This window comes from Gorilla gorilla, chromosome 16 (genome assembly GCF_029281585.2).
Source record: "Gorilla gorilla gorilla isolate KB3781 chromosome 16, NHGRI_mGorGor1-v2.1_pri, whole genome shotgun sequence".
Classification (NCBI taxonomy): domain Eukaryota; kingdom Metazoa; phylum Chordata; class Mammalia; order Primates; family Hominidae; genus Gorilla; species Gorilla gorilla.
The window spans coordinates 29,138,648-29,154,254 of NC_073240.2; the positions used below are offsets into that span (position 1 = coordinate 29,138,648).

At 39.0% G+C, this 15,607-nt stretch overlaps 1 protein-coding gene across 6 annotated transcripts in view; it reads right to left on the minus strand.

Annotated features, from left to right (window-relative positions):
• Positions 1-15,607, minus strand: part of OCA2 (OCA2 melanosomal transmembrane protein) — a 342,139-nt gene that overhangs the window by 123,096 nt on the left and 203,436 nt on the right. The window lies entirely within an intron of this gene.

A 15,607-nucleotide genomic window follows, 5' to 3' on the forward strand; every position in this document is an offset into this window, starting at 1 on the left:
ATTATTTATTTTCTGTTTGTCTCTTTTTTTATTCATTTCTGTGCCCATTTTTTTGCTTTCTTTTGGGTTACTTGAATATTTTATTTTCATCAGTTGGCTTTTAATAATATTATTATTAAGTATTAAATATTAATATTTTAATTAATATTTTAAATATTTTTAGTACTTACTCCGTGAATTAAAATATACATACATAACTTCTCTACAAAGTTTTATTGCATCAAGTGAAATGTACAAGCCTTGAAATGATATAGGTCACTTTACCTCTCCCCTTTCCTCTTATGGTATAGCTGTCATACATATTACATCTATATACATTAAAACTCCCACCAGACAATATTATAATTTATACTTTCAACCATCAAACCTATTTTGAAGAACGTAAGAGGGAAAAACGTTATCTTTTACACTTACCTACTATTTACCATTTCTGCTGTTCTTCATCCCTAAAGATTTAATTTCTCTGTAGTATCATTTTGCTTCATCCTGCAGAAATTCCATTCACATGTCTTATAGAGCAGGTCTGCTGGAAATGAATTCCAGTCATTTCCTTCATCTGAGAATGTCTCTCTTTTTTGCTTTTATTCCTGAAGGATTATTTTGCTGGATAGAGAATTCTGGCTTAAAAGTTCTTTTCTTTCAGCACTTAAAGAAGGTGCTCCACTATCTACTTGCCTCCAGGATTTCTGATCAGAAATTTGCAGTCATTCAAATCATAGTCCCTTGCATGTAATGTATCACTCTTCTCTCACTGTTTTTGAGACATTTTCCTTATTTTTAATTTTCAGCACTATGATTATGATGTGTCTAGGCATGTTTTCCTTTATTTCATCCTGTGTTTTCACTGAATTTTGTGAAATTGTAAATGTGTCTTTGCAAAGATGGACAATTCTGTCATTACCTCTTCAAATATCTTTTTCTCTTAATCTCTTGCTCCTCTGAAACTATAATTGTTTTTAATATTTCAAAATATTTATTCTTTTTTAAATTTTATTTTAAGTCCCGGGACACATGTGCAGGAAGTACAGGTTTATTACATAGGTAAATGTGTGCCATGGTAGTTTGCTGCACCTATCAACTCATCACGTAGGTATTAAGCCCCACACGCATTAGCTATTTATCTGATGTTCTCCCTCCCCTTTTTCCCCCTTGACAGGATCCAGTGTGGGTTGTTCCCCTCCCTCTATCCATTGTTCTCTTTGTTCGGCTCCCACTTATAAATGAGAACATGCAGAGCTTGGTTTTCTGTTCCTGTGCTAACTTGCTGAGGATAACAGCTTCCAGCTCCATCATGTCCCTTAAAAGGACATGACCTTGTTCCTTTTTATGGCTGCAGAGTATTGCATGTTGTATATGTACCACATTTTCTTTATCCAGGCTATCATTGTAGGGCATTTGGGATGATTCCATGTCTTTGCTATTGTGAATAGTGCTGCAGTGAACATATAAGTGCATGTATCTTTATAGCAGAATGATTTATATTCCTTTGGGTATATACCCAGCAATGGAATTGCTGGGTCAAATGGTATTTTGGGCCCTAGGTCTCTGAGGAATCACCACACTGTCTTCCACAATCGTTGAACTAATTTAGATTTACACCAACAGTGTAAAAGCATTCCTATTTCTCCATAGCCTCACCAGCATCTGTTGTTTCTTGACTTTTAAATAATTGCCATTCTGACTGATGTGTGATCTCATTGTGGTTTTGCTTTGCATTTCTCTAAGGATTAGTGATGTTGAGATTTTTTTCTTAAGTTTGTTGGTTGCATAAATGTCTTCTTTTGAGAAGTGTCTGTTCATGTCCTTTGCCCAATTTTTAATGTGGTTGTTGGTTTTTTTATTGTAAATTTGTTTAAGTTCCTTGTAGATTCTGGATATTAGACCTTTGTCAGATAGATAGAGTGCAAAAATTTTCTCCCATTCTGTAGGTTGTCTGTTCATTCTGATGTTAGTTTCTTTTGCTGTGCAGAAGTTCTTTAGTTTAATTAGATCCCATTTGTCAATTTTTGCTTTTGTTGCAATTGCTTTTTACATTTTTGTCATGAAATCTATGTTTGTGCCTATGTCCTGAATGGTATTGCCTAGATTTTCTTCTAGGATTTGTATAATTTTGGGTTTTATATTTAAGTCTTTAATGCATCTTGAGTTAATTTTTGTATAAGGTGTAAGGAAAGGGTCCAGTTTCAATTTTCTGCATGTGGCTGGCCAGTTTTCCCAGCACCATTTATTAAATAGGGAATCCTATCCCCATTGCTTGTTTTTGTCAGGTTTGCTGAAGATCAGATGGTTGTAGATGTGCGGTCTTATTTCTGAGATCTCTATTCTGTTCCATTGGTCTATGTGTCTGTTTTTGTGCCAGTACCGTGCTGTTTTGGTTACTGTAGCCTGGTGGTATAGTTTGAAATTGGGCAGCATGATGCTGCCAGCTTTGTTCTTTTTGCTTAGGATTATCTTGGCTATATGCGCTCGTTTTTGATTCCATTTTAATTTTAAAGTAGTTTTTTTCCCAATTCTGTGAAGAATGTCAATGGTAGTTTAATGGGAATAGCATTGAATCTATAAATTACTTTGGACAGTATGGCCATTTTCACAATATTGATTCTTCTTCCTATCCATGAACATGGTATGTTTTTCCATTTCTTTGTGCCCTCTTTGTTTTCCTTGAGCAGTGAATTTGTAGTTCTCCTTAAAGAAGTCCTTCACTTCCCTTGTTAGCTGTATTCCTAGATTTTTTATTCTCTTTGTAGCAATTGCGAATGGGAGTTCACTTATGATTTCACTCTCTGCTTGTGTATTGTTGGTGTATAGGAATGCCTGTGATTCTTGCACATTGTTTTTTGTATCCTGAGACTTTGCTGAAGTTGTTTATCAGCTAAAGGAGCTTTTGGACTGAGAGGATGGGGTTTTCTAGACATAGGATCATGTCATCTGCAAACAGAGACAGTTTGACTTCCTCTCTTCCTATTTGAATACCCTTTCTTTCTCTTGCCTGATTGCCCTGGCCAGAACTTCCAATACTATGTTGAATAGGAGTGGTGAGAGAGTGCATCCTTGTCTTATGTCAGTTTTCAATGGGAATGCTTCCAGCTTTTGCCCCTTCAGTATGATACTGGCTGTGGGTTTGTCATAAATGATTCTTATTATTTTGAGGTACGGTTCCATCAATACCTAGTTTATTGAGAGTTTTTAACATGAAAGGACGTTGAATTTTATCAAAGGCCTTTTTTGTGTCTATTGAGATAATCATGTGGTTTTTATCTTTAGTTCTATTTATGTGATGGATTACATTTATTGATTTGAGTAGGTTGAACCAGCCTTTCACCTCAAGGACGAAGCCGACTTGATCGTGGTGGATAAGCTTTTTGATGTGCTGCTGGATTCAATTTGCCTGTATTTTATTGAGGATTTTTGCATCAGTTTTCATCAGGGATATTGGCCTGAAGTTTTCTTTTTTTGTTGTTGTAACTCTGCCAGGTTTTGGTATCAGGATGATGCTGGCCTCATAAAATTAGTTAGGGAGAAGTCCCTCCTTTTCAATTGTTTGGAATTGTTTCAGAAGAAATGGTACCAGCTCCTCTTTGTACCTCTGGTAGAATTCAGCTACAAATCCTCTTATCCTGGGCTTTTTATTATGGGTAGGCTGTTAAATATTCATTACTGCCTCAATTTCAGAACTTGCTATTGGTCTATTCAGGGATTCAACTTCTTCCAGGTTCAGTCCTGGGAGGGTGTATGTGTCCAGGAATTTATCCATTTCTTCTAGATTTTCTAGTTTATTTGCATAGAGATGCTTATAGTATTCTCTGATGGTTGTTTGTATTTCTGTGGGGTCAGTGGTGATATCCTCTTTATCATTTTTTTATTGTGTCTATTTGATTCTTCTCTCTTTTCTTCTTTACTAGTCTAGTTAGCAGTCTACCTGTCCTATTGATTCTTTCAAAATACCAACTCCTAGATTCATTGATTATTTGAAGGGCTTTTCATGTCTCTAGCTCCTTCGGCTTCACTCTGATCTTGGTTATTTATTGTCTTCTACTAGCTTTAGACAGAAGACAATCTGTCTTCTCTTGGCAAAACCACCCCGAGAGGGTCCCTTCTCCAGGTTTTAACATTCTCCACAATCTACCTGTTTATATTTTTCAGAGTCCATATGTAGTTGATTTTTGTCCAGTTTTCATTGTAATCAGAGGGAGGTGTGAGCTTTAGTAGGTTTACACGCCCTTAGCAGATTAGAATTCAACATTCTCTCTCATTATGACACCCGGTTAAAATACTCTTTTCCTGCCAATATCTAGATTTTAAAATAAATTAAGTCGGCTACTTTTCCTGTGTCCAACCCTCCCCAACTGACCACCTAGGGTCCTGGGACCTCACGCCCCCTGTGGATCCCTTATCAGGGCGAGGGAGATCAGTGAGCATCACACAACTCTGGATAAGGAGGAAAGGGCGCAGGGCTGCCTGCCTTCAGCCGGCATTTGAGAACCTGAACAGTCTCCATGACCATCAGGTGTACCATGGCAAAGGTACAAGCAGGCTGATATCTCAGAAGTCAGGTAGACAGTCCCTGGGATCTCTGGGCTTCCTTTTATCGGATGCCCTGCAGCCTGTGTTTCTGTGCTGATGCTTCTGCTCATGATGTCCTGTCTCATTTTAAAATCATCTTCATCAAAATCTGACCTGAGCAAAAAGAAAAATCTGATTTTTTTGGACCTCTAAAATATATTGAAAGTTCTTACATGTTTAACAGCTGACATATTTAGCAATTTTCACAAACATTTCAAATATATTATAATTGAATTATTTTAAATGAACTTGACTTATTATCTTTGGAGAACGTCAGAGCAAGGTTAGAAAGACTATCAAAATTAGTAAAAACTCATTATAAATCATCGTTACTGCAGACATTTAAAAATAAAAACGTGCCAGGCGTGGTGGCTCACACTTGTAATCCCAGCACTTTGGGAAGCCAAGGTGGGCAGATCACTTGAGCTCAGGAGTTCAAGACCAGCCTGGTCAATGTGGCGAAACCTATCTCTACAAAAAATAAAATTAACCAGACATGGTGGAGCAAGCCTGTAGTCCCAGCTCCAGAGGCTGAGGTGGGATGATTACTTGGGCCCGGGGAGTAGAGGTTGCAGTGAACCGAAATCGCACCACTGCACTCCAGCCTCAGTGACAGGGTAAGACCCTGTTTCAAAATAAATAAATAAGTAAAAATAAAAATGAAAATGCCTGTGTGTCAATTTTCCTCCAAAATTATGCAAGCATCTTCCCAGTAAACTTACTAATGATTCTGTTTGCAAGGCAGCACTTCCTTAAAGACTCAGATACAAGATAAAGTAAGTTAAATGATCCTCATGTTTATATGCCTGGCAGAAAAGCTAGGTGACCACTCTTGTTCTAAAAATAAACTTCTTGTTATGTTGTTCATTCACATTGGAATCAGAGATCCATTTAAAATCATCTGTAATTTAAAAACTAATCCTATTTTTGTATTCCATGAAAAAGAGATATTAGAAGTGACTTGAATCATTATTGAAAAGCACTAAATAAAGGGAAGAAAATAAAATTTATTTTGGGGGGATTTTGATAGTGATACGTATTTTTTTGTTTAGTTTCATTTCTGTGTTCTCATTTGTTTAGTTTTACTGCTAAGGGAGTATTTTCTCTTTCTGCTGTTTATTTCCCCAAAGGCAAGAAGAATGAGTTATTGTGTCGGTGAACTTAGAGACTGCACAGATCGGTGGCCACTCTGCCTCTGTGGGGTAGAGCACATGAGGACAACCGTGCCCTTCACCAGCATTCCTGTGATGAAGCTTTGCAGTGAATGAACTTTCTTTCACTCTTTTACATTATGTCATTTCTCGGATCTTAACATTTCTCAAGACAGTTAAGAATATAAAAGCTACATGACTTATGTTATAAGCCCTATAGTTTATGAGGAAAGGTAACTAATATTGAAAAATAACATACACCAGAAATGACGGCTAGCCAGGAAGAACTTGGAAGGCAGCAGGGAAGACTGATTTAGGATTTGGCAAGAGTTATCAACTATTAACATGAAATTATTATATGCAACCTATAAATTAGAGCCTTTATCCTGCCTATTATCAGCACTATTCTTACTTTCAATGACAGAGTCTTGGCATGGCTAAAGATGTCCCACTGGCAGAGACACAAATAAATCCAGACCCATGGGAAGGCTTTCCAAACCCCCTTCACACCCGAAGGAGGAAATGAACACCCAGGCATGAACAGGCCTGCATGGAGAATTCATCACTTAGGAACCAAGAAATCCCCAAAGCTTCCTAACACCGCTAAGAAATAACAAAGTTATCTTTTTCTCTTTCTTCTCAGCTTAAGAAATCTGATTAAATATCCTCACAAGAAGCCTTCTTAGGTGAATCCATGTGAGAACCACTCTCCTCACAGAACCTGTGAAAATTATGATGAATGACTATTACACCACTTGATATATGGTTTGATTTCTAAATATAAGTACACGTATTTCAAAAACGTGCAGTCCTCATGAGCCAACATCCCATATTGCTTAGTCTCCATTCACTCCTTTATTTGTTTGATGAGTATTGAGTGCTTACTATGTGGCAGCACTGTCAGGACCACCCAGGATTCCACAGTGACCAAGATAGACACACATTTGCTAATCTCCTGGAGCTTACATTCTGGTGAAGGGAGACAGAGAAAAAGTTTATATATTCATATATTTGCCACAGATATATATTAGAGCATTATTACAATGTGTCATAGGTAATAATCTGTTGGAAGAAAAGGAACACAGGAAAGTAGTCAGCAATGATGGAAGAACTCCTTCCGCAAGGCCAGGGAAGGCTGCCCTGAGGATGGATATTTGAGGAGACTCTAGAGAGGTGAACCACCACCAGCATGCTTGGGAAGAGCATCCCGCATAGAGGTGACAAGTACAAATGCACATTCACCTAGCAAGAAGGCCACCGTGTCTGGGGTCCAGCCCCCTGAGGCAGGAAATTATATGTAAATGGCAGCTGCAGCCAGGTCATTTGTGGCTTTATAAGTCATGGTTGAGGCTCTGGATTTTATTCCAAGTGAAAGAAGGACAACATGCTGCTATCAAAAGCACCAAAAGATCCAAGCAGCCCTTCAGGTCTAACTTTTCAACATCACAAGGAAAAAGAGGAAGCAGTGTCTCATTCAAGGTTCTCAAACCAAACAGCCGCTGAGAAGCCAATAAAGTTCCTTAATCTCTAGCAGAACCCTAAAATGCATGGCAACTCTTGTTTTATTCCTACTATTTATAATGGCAGGTTTAAATATGATTTTGTAAATTTTTAAGCCAAAAATTAAGAGAATGCAACTATTATTTATAACTTCAAAACACTGAAAAACAAGATGCAAAGAAACTTTAACAACATACAACATCAGCACATGGGAAGAGGAAGTATCAAGGAAACACAATATAGCAAATATAAGGCATAACAGCAAATATTTTAAAATTAGGTCCAATTATATGTTCTCTACTAGAAACAAATTAAAAACAAAATGACAGAGATTAAAAATAAACAAATGGGCAATTCCAAGGAACTTCCAGTCCAGACAAAATGATATAGACCCCAAACTCCCCGCTTACTCCTGCCAAGCACACCTATAAACCCTGGGAATAAAGCAAGAGGCAACTAAAGGAGAATTCGGAAAGGTGGTAAGAGGAGAGGAAACTGTTTGGGACCTGATATGGTTTGCCTCTGTGTCCCCACCCAAATCTCATCTGGTAGCTCCCATAATTCTCATGTGTTGTGGGAGGGACCTTGTGGGAGATAATTGAATCATGGGGGGCTGCTCTTTCCCAGCTGTTCTCATGACAGTGAATAAGTCTCACGAGACCTGATGGTTTTAAAACGGGAGTTTCTCTGCACAAGATCTCTCTCTCTGCCTGCTGCCATCCATGTAAGATGTGACTTGCTCTTCCTTGCCTTCTGCCATGATCGTGAGGCCTCCCCAGCCGTGTTGACCTGTAAGTCCATTAAACCTCTTTCCTTTGTAAATTGCCCAGTCTGGGGTATGTCTTTATTAGCAGCATGAAAATGGACTAATACAGGAGCCCAGGAAAATGGGAACAGCACAGCTGCAGGGTGTATTTCATCCCTCAAAATCAGCATTTCCAGACCAACTCCCAACATAGCAAGAGAAGACAGCTAGGTGGGCTTGTTCCTCCCTTGGATGAAAATATATCAGGGGAACATGCCCCCCTGGCAAGTAAGATTAATAAAAGCCCTGCCAGCAAAGGTAACCATGGTGGGCACCCCATCCCCTACAAAGAGATACCAGTGACTGGACAGAACCTGAGGAGGGACCCCACTACACCTCACACCTGGGATCTCAGGCCAAGAGACACCCAGGTCAAGAGCCATGTGCTATGGTATTCTACTGGGAGACCTGTAAGTCCATTAAACCTCTTTTTTTTTTTTTTGTAAATTGCCCAGTCTAGGGTATGTCTTTATCAGCAGCATGAAAATGGACTAATACAGGAGCCCAGGAAAATGGGAACAGCACAGCTGCAGGGTGCATTTTATCCCTCAAAATCAGCATTTCCAGACCAACTCCCAACATAGCAAGAGAAGACAGCTAGGTGGGCTTGTTCCTCCCTTGGATGAAACAATACCAGGGGAACATGTCCCCCTGGCAAGTAAGATTAATAAAAGCTCTGCCAGCAAAGGTAACCGTGGGGGGCACCCCATCCCCTACAAAGAGATATGTGGTGAGTGGACAGAACCTGAGGAGGGACCCCACTACACCTCACACCTGGGATCTCAGGCCAAGAGACACCCAGGTCAAGAGCCATGTGCTCATCAATAGCACATGGCTCATGAAATGTTCTGAGGCCCCCACAGGAAGGGGGATGCCATCTCAACAAACACTTAGCCATGGAAGCCTCTTCACTTCTGCAGACCTGAAACTCCTCTCCACAGGAAGAGACATGTGGGCAGCCCAGCCTGGGGAAATCCCTTCCAGCCCCCAAGGCAGCACCCAGCAGCACCGGAGAAACCAAACAGATCAAAGTAGCACTGCAAGATCTCTGAAAATTAAATCTTCATTTGAACAACAGGCTACGTAAATAGTCTATAACCTGTGTGCTAAACTTAAACAGGTTGACTGCCTGCTGAAATAAAAGTTATTTATGACTCAGAATCTCCTAAAATAATAGACAAAATATCCAGGATACAATCAAAAGTCACCTGTCATATCAGAAACCGAGAAAATCACAACTTGAATGGGAAAGGACAAACACCTAATGCCAACACTGAGATATATCGGATGCCGGATTATCTTAAAAGGATTTTAAAGCAGCCTTCATAAAAATGTCTCAACAATCAGTTAACAACTTCTCTTGGAACAAGTGAAAAATGAAAAACTATGGGAAGAAACAAAAGATATAGAAAAAAGAACCAAATGGAAATGATAGATCTAAAATATACAATAACAGAATTTCTTTTTTTTATTTTATATCATCAATACAAATTTTACAGCATCTTCAATCTGAAAACATCCTAAGAGCAATCTCTTCCTTGATGAAGGCTGTGTGTGTGTGTATACATATATATATTTACATGAACTATATGTATATGTGTGTGTATTTACATGAACTACCTTTCTCAGAGCTCCCAGAGTGGTTTTTCTAGGTCTGTTACAACCTTTATCACATTCTCTCTTGTATTATAGTGATATAGAGCAAAAATGTAAATGAGACCTGGTGCCTTCCCTCACGTGAGGAAGCAGTTTGATGTAGACATCTCAGGGTAAGATTAGGTTACTGTGGAAGCTCATAGTGGAGGAATTAATGTAGAATTGGAGACATCAAGGAAGGCTTCCTAGAAGGTGTCGTGTCTGAGTCTTAAACTACAGGTTAGACTGAGCCACACATGAAGAGAAGTTAGAGGACCCAGAATTCAGGTATTTTACTATTCAAATTGAGGCTTTCTAGTAACCAAAAGGTTGGGATACATTCTCAAAGCAGGAAACAGCATAAATTACAGCCTGCAAGACTTAGCTACCATTGAGTGCTATATTTCATGGGCTTTTCACCACAACTGCTTTCATTTCAGATCCCTCAACTCATGCTCTGTCTCACCTTTGAGGTCTAGCGTGTAGTAGGATAATGTGGGAGCATTTTCGCTTACAGAAACAAGAACTGCAGCTCAGGTGGTGGTACACATGCTCAGTTCCTGCCACACCCCTTAAGATGAGTCATCCTGTCTGGACATGAAGAAAGGCCCCTGGGGCTCCACATGCCAAAAGGTATGTCTGAGGGTATGTCAGACGCAGCTGGGCAGGTGCTGACCTCTGGGGTGCCTGGCCTGCCTGGAGCTGGCACCTCAGCCCTCCTTTCTCCTTCGCACTTCTGAGTCACCATGGGAAAGCGTATCAGCCAGTGCCCATCCATCATGGGGCATTTGTTCAACACCAAAGCCTCACTGCCCTTCATTGACATAACTTGAAGCATTCCGAGGTTATCAGGGATTTGCTAGCCTGTCAGAGCCAGGGAATGGGCAGGCTGTCTGGGGAGGATGTGCCATCCAGGAGGGATGCCATTTTGATGTACCTGTTTGGTCACTGGCTCTAATTGGTCCATGGACAGGCTGGACAGCATCAAGGTGTGAAGAAAAGAGCTTGGGCTTTAGAGCCAACCCTGACTCATCACCTCCCAGAGTCAAGGCTTTGGAAAGATACCCAGATCTCTGGAGCCTCAGTTTCCTCCAAGGTGGAAGAGAGAAGATAGCACAGTTCTGAAGGCTGGAAGTCCAAGATCCAGGCACCAGCATTTGGGGTCTGATGAGGGCTACATCCTCACGCAGTGGAAGAGCAAGCCCAATAACAGAATTTCTTAAAGCTTCTTGATATGCACTCAATAGTAGAGATAATAAAGAAAAGAATCAGTGAATTTGAGGGCAAATCAATAGAATTCACCCAATCTAAACAGCAAAGAGAAAATATATTTTTTTAAAAGGGCAGAGGTGGAATGCAGCCTCAGGGAACTGTAGGACTATTTTAAAAATCTAATATTCATGTCATTGGAGTACTAGAAGGAGAAAAGAATTAGAGTGAGGTTAGAAAAGTACAGTAAGGAATAAAGGCTGAAATTTTCCCAATTTGGCAAAAGACACAAACCTACAAATTCAAGAAGATGAACAAACCCTAGGAACAGGATAACAAGATGAACCCAAAGAAATCCATATCAAAATAAATCATCAACTTTCAAAGACTAAAGACAAAGAAAAACCTTGAATGCAGCCAGAAAGTACTATGCGTTACCTACAGGAAAACACAAATTCAAATGGCAGCAAATTTCTTCTCTGACACCAGGAGAGAGGGAAGGAAATGGTACAACACTTTTCAAGTACTGAAGAAAAGCACTGTCAACCATACATTCTGTATCCAGTGAAACTATCCTTGAGGAATAAAGAGGAAATAAATACACTCTCAGATAAAGAAAAAGAATTTTTTACTAGCAGACCTACCCTTAAAGATTGGCTAAAAGAAGTTCTTCAAACATAAAGAAAATTATAAAAAAATAAGACAGGCTGGGTGTGGTGGCCCACACCTGTAATCCCAGCACTTTGGGAGGCCGAGGCAGGTGGATCACGAGGTCAAGAGATCGAGACTATCCTGGCCAACATGGTGAAACCCTGTCTCTACTAAAAATGCAAAAATTAGCTGAGCATGGTGGCGTGCACCTGTAGTCCCAGCTACTTGGAAGCTGAGGCAGGAAAATCACTTGAACCTGGGAGGCGGAGGTGGCAGTGAGCCAAGATTGTGCCACTGCACTCCAGCCTGGAGACAGAATGAGACTCCATCTCAAAAAAAAAAAAAAAAAAAAAAAAAAAAAAAAAACAGACAAATTTTGGAGCATCAGGAAGCAAAAGGAACTGAAAAAGCAGAAATGTGTACACACAATAGATTATTCCTTTCCCCATGAGTTGTATAGATCGATTTGATGATTTAAACAAAAATTATGTTGCCACCTGATACTCAAGAAAAGATAAAGGAATCTTAATGGAAGTGGTATTTTCACACTTCACTCAAAGTGGTAATTCTAATAAGTCATGTATGTATACTGTAGTCCTCTGAGCAACCACTCCAAAACTATACAAAGAGAAACACTAAAAAATACTATAAATGAATCAAAATAGAACTGTAAAAAATGTTCAAGTAACACACAGAAAATCAAGACAAAAGAAACATAGGTATGTACTGGAAACAGAGGAAACAAAGAGAAAATAAATACAGTAATCCTTCAGTATCCATGGGGAATTGGTTCCAGGACCTCTGTGGATACCAAACTCCATAGATGTTCAGGTCCCTTATTTAAAGGGGCATAGTATTTGCATATAAACTAAGCACATTCTTCTGTATACTTTAAATGATCCCTAGATTACTTATAGTACCTAATACAATGCCTATGCATCTCATCACTTGCATGGATTCAACATAGTAGTCAGTGCACAGAAAATTCAAGTTTTGCTTTTTGGAACTTTATGGGATTTTTTTTTTATCTGTAGTTGGTTGAACCCACGGATGCAAAAGCTATGGATATGAAAGAGCAACTTTAATTGAAATGGCATATTTAAGCATTAACATATCAATAATTACCTTAAATGTAAATTTTCTAAACATATCAATCAAAATACAGAGACCGGCAGAAAGGATTAAAAAAATAACCCAACTATATGCTGGAAAAAGATATGTTACACACAAAAAAAATCTAAGCAAGAGACTATATTAATACCAGCTAAGTAGACTTCAAAGTAAAGAAAATTACTAGAGGGACAGAAAATTATTAAATAATGATAAATAGGTCAATCCACCAGGAAGATACAACAATCTTAAATATGTATGCACCAAACAACAGAGCAGCAAAATACATGAAGTGAAAAACTGCTAGAGCTGAAAGAAAAAACAAATTCATGTTTATAATTGGGAACATAAAAAACTCACCCTCAGAAACTAATAGAAATGCTACATAGAAAATAATTCAAAATATGGAAGAACTGAACAACACTGAACCAAAGGGATTTAATACACATATATAAAACACTTCACCCCAAAACAGGAGAATACAGTTTTTTTCAAGTTCCCATGAAAGATTTACCAAGATGTATCATATTCTGGGTCACAAAAGAAATTCCACAAATGTAAAAAAATAAACTCATACAGAGTATGTTCTCCAACTATCACGGAATAAAGTTAGAAACTAACAGAAAGACAATAGAAAAATCTCTAAATGCATGGAAATTAACCAACATACTTCCAAATAGTCTATGGGTCAATGAAGAGGTCTCAAAGTAAATTTTAAAATATATAGAACTGAATTTTAATGAAAATGCAACACACAGAAACATATAGGGTGCAACCGAAATATAACTGTGACAAAACTTTATAACACTAAATGTTAACATTGGAAAAGAAAGGAAATCTCATATCAACAATCTAAGTTCCTACCTCAAAAACACTTGCCAAAAAAGAGTAAAATGCATCAAAAGAAAGCTTAAGGAAAGAAACAATAAAGATCACAGAAGAAATCTATCGAGTTAATATAGGACAATACTAATGAAAATCAAAGGAGAAAAGGCAGTTTCTTTGGGTAAAATCAGTTAAATTGACAAACTTCTAAAAAGACTGACCACAAAATTAAAGGAAAGAGACACAAATCACCAATATCAGGAATGAAATAGGAAATTTTACTACATATATTTCAGACATTAAAATGATAATAAAGGAATATTATCAACAACTTTACGCTCACAAATTTGGCAACTAAAAAGAAACAAACCAATTCCTCAAAAAACACAAAGTATGAAAACACAGATAAAATCTATAATCTGAATAGCCCTTTAGCCATGAAAGAAGTTGAATTATTAATTTGAAAGTTTCCTTTTAAAAAAAGATTCCAGACTCCTGGTTTTGTTGCAGGAAGTCAGGGACCCCAAATGGAGGGACCGGCTGGAGCCGTGGCAAAGGAACATAAATTGTGAAGATTTCATATTAATATGGACATTAATCAGTTCCCGAATAATACTTTTATAATTTCTTATGCCTGTCTTTACTTTAATCTCTTAATCCTGTTATCTTCATAAGCTGAGGATGTATGTCACCTCAAGACCACTGTGATAATTGTGTTAACTGAACAAATTGATTGTAAGACATGTGTGTTTGAACAATATGAAACCAGTGCACCTTGAAAAAGAACAGAATGACAGCGATTTTTATGGAACAAGGGAAGACAACCTTAAGGTCTGACTGCCTGTGGGGTCGGGCAAAAAGAGCCATATTTTTCTTCTTGCAGAGAGCCAATAAACGGACATGCAAGTAGGAAAGATATCACTAAATTCTTTTCCTAGCAAGGAATATTAATATTAATACCCTGGGAAAGGAATGCATTCCTGGGGGGAGGTCTATAAACGGCCACTCTGGGAATGTCTGTATTATGCAGTTGAGATAAGGACTGACACGTCCTGGTCTCTTGCAGAACCCTCAGGCTTACTAGGGTGGGGAAAAACTCCACCCTGGTAAATTTGTAGTCAGACCAGTTCTCTGCTCTCGAACCCTGTTTTCTGTTGTTTAAGATGTTTATCAAGGCAATACGTGCACCGCTGAACATAGACCCTTATCAGTGGTTCTGCTTTTGCCCTTTGCTTTATGATCTTTGTTGGACCCTTATCAGTGGTTCTGTTTTTGCCCTTTGTTCTGTTCCCTCAGAAGCATGTGATCTTTGTTAGACCCTTATTAGTGGTTCTGCTTTTTGCTCTTTGAAGCATGTGATCTTTGTACTTACTCTCTGTTCTTACACCCCCTCCCCTTTTGAAACCCTTAATAAAAGCTTGCTGGTCTGAGACTCAGGCAGGCATCACAGTCCTACCGATATGTGATGTCACCCCCAGCAGCCCACCTGTAAAATTCCTCTCTTTGTACTGTCTTTATTTCTCAGCTGGCTGACACTTATGGATAATAGAAAGAACCTATGTTGAAATATTGGGGGCAGGTTCCCCCAATACTGTTTCACTAGAAAATTCTACTGGGCCTTTGTCTCCCAGTCCCACCAGAGCTTGGGATTTATCTCTACTGTTCCACGTCCACCACCTCTGGAGCTCCCAGTGACTTTGTCACAGCCTCTGTTGCCCTGTGATCTGCAGGTACTGGGAGACGCATAGCTAAGATGCCAGGACATCCTGAAAGCTGGGAAATAAAACTGTTTACATTCAGGAATGTGGCCATAGAATTCTCTCTGGAGGAGTGGAAATACTGGAACCTGCTCAGCAGAACTCGTACAGAGATGTGGTTTAAAAGAAGGACAGAAACCTGATCTCTGGGTCTTGATGTCTCTAAGCTAAACCTAGTGACCTTTTTGAAGGAAAGAAAAGAGTGAGGAGACAGTAGCCATACAGCCAGGTGTGATTGTATATATCTGCTAAGCATCTTAGTGATTTGACTCTCCTGCTTCAGCCCAGCCCACAGATAAGATTGTGACATATTGACTCTCCACCTTGAAGATGTGACTCTCTTTTCCAGCCTTGGTGCTGCCCACAGGTGGCATTGTGACATATGGCTGGGCCTTTCATCC